We start from the raw sequence: 8064 nt of genomic DNA, 5'->3' as shown, positions 1-8064 counted from the left end.
TATCACTACTGCCTCGGGAAAATTACATTTCCACTTCATCAATTTAAGAATCTGAGTCAAGTAAAAGAGCTTGAATTTCATGTTCAGAATAAATTTTACTTGAATTACCCATAACAAACGCAAATTGACATCACTTCACAAACAGAAACAAGTCTACACTTTTGAATCACAACATACAACAAAGCTACACACACATGGTGCTTCACTGCAGCTGTTCACTGAAACCTAGATATCTTCGTCGAATAAAATCGGAATCAGTTGAGACTTGGCTTATTATGTTGGCAACACTACAGACTATGTCTGTATCATAAAATAAAGGCAAACGAGAATATACGTGGATGGCACAGTGAGCTCAAAGATGAAAACGAATATATTCGGGCTTGGTGTGTCCAGACATACTTTTCAAAAACGAATATTTTCGTGCTTGGCAGTGAAAGGGTTATTTAACCTGCAAACTTAGGTCAAGTGATCATAATGCACAATGGATCTGAAGCCACAAGTGAAATAGAAAATGTAGTTGGACATATACAGTACGAGCAATGATTCAGTAAATTGATTCAGTAAATGTACATGGATATTTTCTTCATGGTATTTTGAATAGAGAATTTTTCTCAAAAGAATATTAATTTTGAAAAACTTATTCGTTTAAAATAACTCAATTTCTGTATTTTTATTAAATTTATATTTAATATTATTGATTACCTACTTATTCCATTATCTCACAAAAGTAATAATCAGAAAAAAGTTTTTGGCCTACCGTAATATTTTTGCACATTCTTAAAAAAATGATACCCCACTTCATCATAATATAATGTGACGGGGTAATAAATAATATTTAATGATATATAAATAGTATTTAATAATCAATAAAAAATATTATTTATATATAGACTAGTAGTATCAATAGAAAACTTTTATGGAGAAACAACCAAATAAATTCCTGTTGCCATATTTATAATAGAAAACAATCAAAGCAAAAGATTCACGTTTTCAATTATTTTACTGACCTGGGCAATAGTAATTTTAGTGAAACCCTTCATACTCCAATATCGCGATATACATCATCTACTTCTGATCAAAGAAATAATGAGACTATAAAATATTATTCATTGACCGAGCAAAGCGAGGTCCAAGATTCAAGTTGACAGTTTTGCTTTTCTCTTGATGTGTGTTCCGCATTTACAGCGAAACACTGTATTTACAGCCTGGTTGCACAAAATCCGGTTAAATTTTAACCGTGATTAATTTCACGAGAACCAATCAGAGAAGACCTTTTTGATGAGACGGCTTCTCTGATTGGTTCTCGTGGAATTAATCACAATTAAAACTTGACCGGCTTTCTAGTTTTTGGAAAATTTAATTTGAACGTGGACTATGTCCCATTTTGGCAAGCAAATTTTCCAACTCCAGCTGTTTAAAGTATAGAACTTAACTAAATCTCGAGCTCGGAAACCGGTCCTTAATGCCCTTAGGCATTAAAAACCAATTTGCAAAAATAGACGAAATACAGCTGACTCAATTTGTGTTTTCTTCAGGATAATAATATTATGAGAGTAGAAGAATTTTCTCCATACTCCAATATTACCTACTTGCTTTCTTTGTAAGGGCTACTCGTATTTATATAATATTGAATGTAATTTATAATCCAGCTGACAGTTGATTTGTTTTTTAATAGAATAACTAGTGACCCCTGGGTTATAGAACTCGCTCATGAACTGTTGTATTGATCTCTGAAATCCGCAATTTGTAATTATACCCTGATTTAATGAGAATTATTATGGAAACAGTTAAATATCTCTTTTACAAGTAGTATGATATGACATTAGGTTCCATGGGGATCCTATTCCAATTGAAAAAAACTACTTTCTATCGCTTCAAAACTATACTCATCCAACTTCATTTTTCAAATAGGAACGTGGTCATATGATACATGATTTCGATACAGAATTTAAAAAGAAAATTAATGACAAAACCTGCACATATATCTGAAAACGTTTCAATGATCTCAACATTAAAGATAATACTAATAATTAATTGATCGAGCGAAGTGAGGTCTAAGATTCAAGTCGACGGTTTGGCATTTCTCTTAATGTTTAAATGTTATATATATTGCGCATTTACGGCGAAACGCGGTAATAGATTTTCATGAAATTTGACAGGTATATTTATGTTCCTTTTTAAATTGCGCGTCGACGTATATACAAGGTTTTTGGAAATTTTACATTTCAAGGATAAAATAAAAGGAAAAGGAGCCTCCTTCAGTGAAAATCAGACTATAGAATTTTTCATCATAAATCAGCTGTCGAGTTGACTATAAATTGCATGCCATGACGCATGCAATTCAATATCTCTATGTAACTTGGTAAAAAATTAGCATCTGTGTAGACTATAATTGCATGCCTCATTGAATACAATTTTTATGCACTATTAAATAATAGGATGCAAAGAACTTATAACAGCTCGTCTGGGCGCCTAGATGTCTTCTGGTTTTCTCGCGCTAAATTCTGGAAAGCGTTATATGTTAATTAAATCTTGTGTAAGCATGATCTGATCAAATAATAAATAGTTAGTGTATCAGTGTGGATTTGCTTATGGTTTGGGACGTCGTTATGACTGCGCGAGGTCTACTGTTCACAGAACTACTAGTGATACAAAAATGAAATATATGGGTACCTACATTGAATAATCGAGTGTTAGTAAACACTAATAGTAGCTCTACTCACAATTTTAACACTGAACAAAAAAAAAAAATGTCATAGAAAATTTGTCAATGTCATAGCAACTGCTATCACAATTAGTATTATCAATTACGCGTATTTACCCAGTCAATAGACAGGCAGACAGACGTTAACATTAATATAGAACTTATAAATGAAATAATTATGTTGAGTATTATTCAGCTGAAATCATGTGTCGGCGCATAAAGGACAGTCAGTGTGATACCAGCCTGCCAAATAGCATCAGATTTTTTAAATGAATTGAAAAATTACATGAATAGCATCTAATTAATTCCAGCTGACTGAATGATAAAAAATCGAAACAAATTTTTCTTCTTAAGCACTTTCAATGTTATTTGTATATCCTGAAAAAGGACGATGGAGTTAGGTCCGCCGCAAAGTAGACCCACGTTAATCCACGAAAAGTAACCCACGCTGTGGAATGTTTTTTAAACCATTGCTATAAAATTATTCATAATCAATCAGCTGACAAGTGATTATTCATTGCATGTGTTACACAGATGTCTAGAGAAGCCTATCAATGGTTTACAAAACATCCCACGGCGTGGGTTGCTTTTCGTGGATTAGCGTGGGTCTACTTTGCGGCGGGCCTTAGTGAACTCTGCTGTCCAACGAACTTGACCTGTAAAAAGGTTCAAAGAATACGTGTTCAACATTTGAAGCTGATTGATCAATTCTCTCTAATGTTATTGTAGAACATACAAACAGATGGACAACGACTTTGGCCTTCAGTAAGTCAAAGGTGAGAACTCGCTAACGCTCGTCAATAAATCATTGCAATTGTTTATTTATTTTATTACTCAGTGAAACCTGGGCCCTGTTTCATAAAACTTATAAGGCACGTAATACAGGATCACCATTCCAATTACATGCTCAATACAGCTGATAAAATCAGCCGTTCCTGTATTACAGGACTTTTTCATAAAACTTACAAGTCCTGTAATAAAGGAGAATCACCATTCCAGTTACATGTTGAATATAACCGATAAAATCAGCTGTTCCTGTATTACAGGACTTCTAAATTTTTATGAAACAGGCCCCTGATTGTATTTCTCAACTTTCAACATTATTTATTATTTGATGTTGAGCATGCATTGTAAAATGTCTTATTGCAACAAAAAATTTCTGTCTCATCATAGAAATATGAGAGATACAAAAAGACAGATTCAGAGTATAATTAACTTTTAAACTTTCTTTTAGAAAACTCAGAATACATTTTGAAAATTCAAATTTCCAATATATTTTTTAAGCTTTCAAATGTATTTTCATTTCTGTCAAGGTATTGTTTACAAAAATCAGAATATATTACTTTTGTAAATTATAAATTCACACAGGAGTGCTAGAATGGAATAGGATAGTAATAATCAATAACAAATTCGAATAAATTCAAATTAATTTTATTTATCAAAGATATAATATTATTTGCTACAACTGTATTTGCTTACATCGTAATACCTGTCTTACAGACAGTAGTTTCATAAACTTGAATACTTGGCTAAGATGAAATACTAGCTTAGAATGCATTTCAGTTCCCTCAAACGCGATTCTTATTGTCCTGTTAGTGTCATCCCACACTCATCCACCATTACCCTCCATATCATGGTAACAAAACACCATATATCAATTTTATCCACTGTCCTCAGTAGCCTGATCTGAAAAAATAAATTGATATCAGTACCAGAAATTTAATATAATTTTCTTTTATCTTGGCAGCCACCAACATTTGTGACATTAATTGCATCAAAATTGTATTCCAAGAGCAGTATATCACGACTTATACAAGATGCTAACATTTATTATCATGAATGCAAAGTGGATGCCGGTTCAGTGGTGAATGCCAAGAATGGCTTCTCCAAAACTTGAAAGTAGACTATAAAACTTGAATACTAGGGACATCATGACAAATGCTCTATGTTTAATCTACAAACATCATATAATCACTGATGATGATGTCTGTTGCTATGCTATACTTGTTAAATTGAATAACATTTTGTCCAAATGCTCTTTGTGGGTGGAGTTAACTTTATTGTATATAAGAGTACTAAATCTTATTATATTGAAGTTGCCAATCTTTATTATATTAAAGCCACATAGACAAGAATTCACAGCCAATACGGCTGATTGTCACGGACAAACAACCTCGAAATCAATTAGGGAACGTACTGGAGGCTATGGGAAAACCTCCAAATCACGAAAATTTCACCTCCTGGCCCCCTAGAGACCACCAAATTTTTTCGACATTTGAAATCAGCATCGCACAGAAAATTCGATAAAAGCTTTTTTGTTCAGCCCCCGGAGATAAGCCTATAGCCATAGTTCAATTTCAACCGAATTCAAATGGGGACCCGGGAAATTGAGTTTTCATCGAAAATTTGAAGTTTTCCCAAATACGAAAAATTCCCAGCCAAAACTATAAGATCGCTGTGAAAACTGAATACCAAATCTGTTGCATACTACACTGGAGGCTACGGGAAAACCTCCAGACCTTCCAAATTTTTCCCCCCGGCACCCCTGTACTCGCCCAAATATTTGGGACACATTTAAATTTGTTTCCCACAAAAAATTTATTTCAAGCTTTTTTGTTCAGCTCGCCAAGTTAAGTTAATAGCCATAGCTAAATTTCAACCAAATTCAAATTGAGTTTTCATCGAAAACTGTGTGTGTGTGAGATCTTTGTAACGTGTCGCGCCTTTCCTGGCATCATTCCAAGTTGTTTACTGACCAGCAGCTGTGATCTAATTATTGAAGAAAAAGAAGAGGAAGGAGGAGGAGAAGAAGACAATTGTGCGGGCGGAGCCCGCATCCCAGCCGGAGCGCGAAACGCGGAGCCTGCTACCTAACACTATATAGTCACAAAAGACAATTGGGCGGGCGAAGCCTGCCTCCCAGCCGGAGCGCGAAGCGCGGAGGCTGCTAACCCACCCTATTGGGGGTGCAGGGGGCGAAGCCCCCTGCCGAGCGCGAGTTTCTAAAGAGTTGCTAAGTGTTCTAAAAGAACACTTCCAACTTCATGAGTGTAAATCTTTTGATCAGACCCTTGTCTGATTCAGCCGCCTTCATTAAACTATTCTACTATGAGATTTTTTGAAGAGTTTTCCTCTCACATAGAGCATTCATTTTATAGTGAGATATAAGACACTACAAATGCCAAAAAAATGTTTCTTATCCATTAGATTTTACAGTAACAAAATTCAGGTAGACCTACTTTATAATGCCTGAATACAGGCGAAGTCATAGAGGTCTTTCTTTAAGCTAAGGTAACTTTTCTCCATTCTATACAGGTAAGTGTTATACACAGTCAAATCCTGGAATGTGACAGAAATTAATTGTTGATGAAAACATCTGAAGGCCACTTTTAATACGTCAGAAATAAAACCTCCTCTACTCAGTTACTCAGGCACTTATGTATACAGCAAGTTAATGAACATTCCGTTCTTATAGTCCAGTCAAGAAAAGGCTATAAAGGGGAATGTTTGGAAGACAATATTTTTGACCCTACAGTTCTGTTTAGGGTAGTAAGGAGGTAAACATATCAAAAGTCCCCACACCTACCCCATGTGCTAAGGGGGTGTGGTGGTTCAAAGGTACCATTTTTTGGTTTCTCGCATATAAATCTAAAACTATGAATCTTACGTACATAATTGTTATTTACAAAATTTAAGCTTACATAATTTCTTACAATATTCATCTCACAACTTTTTCTATGCGGTATCTTCTCTAGTTTTCGATATATCCTCTCTTGAAGGTGTAACATTTTTGAAAAAACATGTTTGCCTCCAATATATTTCAATTTTTGCTCTTATAACTTTTTAAAAATCGATGGGAAAAATTCATGCTGATTATGAGCTTATAACGCATTGAATTGTCTTCAATTTGATATAATATTCACACTTATACGCATTTCCCTATAACTGTTGCAGCAGCATTAGTGTTGATTGTGAAATCTCCATTTTTTCAACAATAGACCAATTGACAAAGGAATTTGGAGGAAATGTTTTAGACACAATTTTTGACTTTGCAGCTTTGTTAAGACTAGTTACGAGAACAACATATCAAAATTCCTAACTCATGTGGTAAAGGGATGAGGGTGGTTTGAAAATTGCATTTTAAGCGTTTTGCTCCCACGCTCTTATCTTGAGAACAATGTTTCAACTGACATAACTAACTATTCAAAAATGAAGCTTAATAAATTCTCTACACTTTTTTTGCTGGAATTTTGTGATATTCCAAACAGTTACCAAGATATTCGCTCTTGAAGGTGTGTAATTGTTAAAACAGGTTTTCATCCAATGTTTTGCTCTTTCAGGGCTTATAACTCTCCAACAATGCATCATAAAAACTGATGCTTATAGAGCATTGAATTCTCTTTGAAATGATGCATTATTTCACTATTCCAAGTTTTCCTTTCATTGTTATAGCAGCTTCAATGTAGGGGGTGAAATTTTCATTGCTGCAACAATTGATCGTTTGAAAATCACATTTGAAGGGGGGTGTCTGTGAAACAATTTTTGACTTTGCAGCTTAATTGGACCAGTTAGTAGGTGAACATGCCAAAAGTGTGCATCTTTATCTCCTCTGTTGAAGGTGTGGAACGCTGAGTGAACACTTGTTGCAGCAATGAAAATTGCACTTTTCTATATTTACCTCCTTAAATACCCTAAACAGAACTGCGGTAAGAAATTGTCTTCCAAACATTCCCCTCTATACCCTTTTTTGAGCATCCATTGCCTGGACTATTATAATTAGCTTAGTATGCTGCTTGATAGGCCATAAATTAATAGTTAATACTGTTACTATTGACTTGACAGTTAGTAGTAACAGTTGATAATAATTGTAAGAAAAGCATAATAATGTCTCCTCAAATATTACTTACAATTGATATGATGGGCAAATGCTTTCCTGAAAACCACACATATTGAATAAGAAGATAGTCACATCATACAAGGTGGACCTGAAAAAAATTTTAATTTGCATTTTAATTCAGGTTTCCAAAAATTCAACACTCTTGTGAAAAATCATAACTTATTACTCTTGAAAGTTTTAAATTTTTGGAGAGATGAATTTAGAGATTCCTTCTCTCTTTGAAATTCAATGGATGGGACAGGAATAATTTTATCTGTCCGCCAGTTATTTGGACGGAATTGCAGGAAACTGAAAAATTAGGCGAACCAAAACTTATGATTTCTTGATCATCCTCAATGGATCAGAAGGTGAAACACTGATCAAATGAATGTAACCTATAATGGTATAGAGAAACAAGTTTAAGACTATCTGGAAATATTTCTCAGATCTTATATTATGTTATTTTATCATAGATTGGATTATT

The 8064-nt window shown here is 34.1% G+C and overlaps 1 long non-coding RNA gene across 1 annotated transcript; it reads right to left on the bottom strand.

The window, feature by feature from the left end:
- Positions 1 to 4119: 4119 nt before the first annotated feature.
- LOC120349122 lies at positions 4120 to 7730 on the bottom strand. The gene is made up of 2 exons (XR_005570289.1): positions 7612 to 7730; positions 4120 to 4390 (listed from the first exon to the last, which is right to left on the bottom strand). It is a non-coding gene; the product is annotated as an uncharacterized LOC120349122 (long non-coding RNA).
- Between the last annotated feature and the right edge of the window lie 334 nt (positions 7731 to 8064).

The sequence above is a fragment of the Nilaparvata lugens genome, unplaced genomic scaffold (assembly GCF_014356525.2).
Source record: "Nilaparvata lugens isolate BPH unplaced genomic scaffold, ASM1435652v1 scaffold8383, whole genome shotgun sequence".
In the NCBI taxonomy this organism is placed as follows: domain Eukaryota; kingdom Metazoa; phylum Arthropoda; class Insecta; order Hemiptera; family Delphacidae; genus Nilaparvata; species Nilaparvata lugens.
The sequence above is the reverse complement of the archived record's forward strand: the minus strand, read 5'-3'. Positions and strand labels throughout refer to the sequence as shown.